Here is a 1,997-nt window from a genome sequence, read left to right as displayed (position 1 = left end):
TGAAAAAATAATATCATATTCGTAATTAGCGACCCCGCAAACCCCCGAGTAACGAGTTTCAAGCGAATCCGATGAATTTTTCCAAAAGGTGTCCGCCATATTGGTTTTCTGGGGTTATATCAAAACCCTGAACTGATGGGGTTAAATGGACCTCGGATTCAGCGACCCCAAAAACATAAAGTACACATAGTGAGACCTTTGGGTCAGAACACAAATTTTTTTTTGTGTGGCTGTGTTATTATTCATGTATGGATATGTACAAATGTAAAGCGGATACGGACGATGGGTGGTGGCTGATGGTCGTTCCTGGTTGAATACGGGAAAATAGGTACCCGCGGTCTTTTCAATAGAATTGAATTCAACCTCGAAGCAGTAAAACTGTTTGGAGGGGAAGTTAAAAGATAGTTAATTTGGCGGGAAAAATTTATGACAGTTTCTAATAAATACTTGTGTACATGTGTGCGTACATACATATGTATATTATTAAGCATTAAGGTGGACCGTCTTGGATTGGTTAAATAAATGAAATATTGCAATGTGGGTATCAAACTAAAGAGTTTTAAGAAGACATACAATCGAAAATATGTTTGATGTGCAATATGGGTGGCAACGAAAGGTATTTGAAAAGTCTTGATTAGGAAAAATTTTTAATAGCATTATCACCTATCTAAAAGTAAAGACTAAAAATATTGAAATTAAATGAAATATTACATAACTGGTTCCAACCGAAAAATGTTTGGGAAAGCTTTACTATACACATTTTTTAAATCTTTCCACTAATCCAAAATTCGAACAGTTTAAATAAAAATGGAATTTAAAACATCTTATCAAGCGAGGAGATCATATTATCAACGATGAGCTGGTACACAAATCACTTAATATAAAAAATTAATAAACAAGTAATTTTTAAGCAAAAAACACACCGGCTCCAATTCTTATATAACAATTTAATAGTTCCGTTAATTTTTTCATGATCCAATGACCAGATCTAAACCAAATTAGTATGGGATCACCTGGAAATCAGTTGACGTGGTCCAAAGTTATGCGCTAGCATACATAAAAAAAAATATTCCGACGAATTGATAACCTTCTCCTTTTTTTGAAGTCGGTTAAAAACTATTGAAACAAATAACAAAATGATAAAAAGATAAAGAGTAACAAAAACAAAAAACTATCGCATGAAAGCTATTTAAAAATACTTAATGAACACTTAAAATTGTTGGCACCATTCCCTAGCAACATAAATTAGTTAACTTTTAATCGGAAACAATTTCGGTTGGGGTCGCCATAGCCTACTACGTACGTGCGAGTAAAGAAATTTTGAATAACATGAGATAATATTATTATGATTATGATTATCACTACTATTGTGAACTCCTATTCCCGATCAAAGATTCCCAAATTAAAGCGAAAGCAGAAGGGCATTTACGATCGCATGCTGCAAATGCTAATATAATAAGAGCGGCAGAACTGAACCGCTCAGGAACAATTTACTACACAATTACTGGCTTATGCCGATGACATCGAAATCATCGGTAACAAAAATCCTGAAGTGGATTAGGAAGCAAAGCGAATGGACATGGTGGCAAACGAGGACACGACGAAGTAGTATCTCCTGTCATAAAATAAACAGTCAGCGCATTCGCGCCTTGGCACCCACGTCNGTTTGGGAAAGCTTTACTATACACATTTTTTAAATCTTTCCACTAATCCAAAATTCGAACAGTTTAAATAAAAATGGAATTTAAAACATCTTATCAAGCGAGGAGATCATATTATCAACGATGAGCTGGTACACAAATCACTTAATATAAAAAATTAATAAACAAGTAATTTTTAAGCAAAAAACACACCGGCTCCAATTCTTATATAACAATTTAATAGTTCCGTTAATTTTTTCATGATCCAATGACCAGATCTAAACCAAATTAGTATGGGATCACCTGGAAATCAGTTGACGTGGTCCAAAGTTATGCGGTAGCATACATAAAAAAAAA

Source organism: Rhagoletis zephyria, unplaced genomic scaffold (genome assembly GCF_001687245.7).
Source record: "Rhagoletis zephyria isolate East Lansing unplaced genomic scaffold, Rhagoletis_zephyria_1.1 Rzeph_scaffold_00219, whole genome shotgun sequence".
NCBI lineage: Eukaryota > Metazoa > Arthropoda > Insecta > Diptera > Tephritidae > Rhagoletis > Rhagoletis zephyria.
This window is presented reverse-complemented; position numbering follows the sequence as displayed.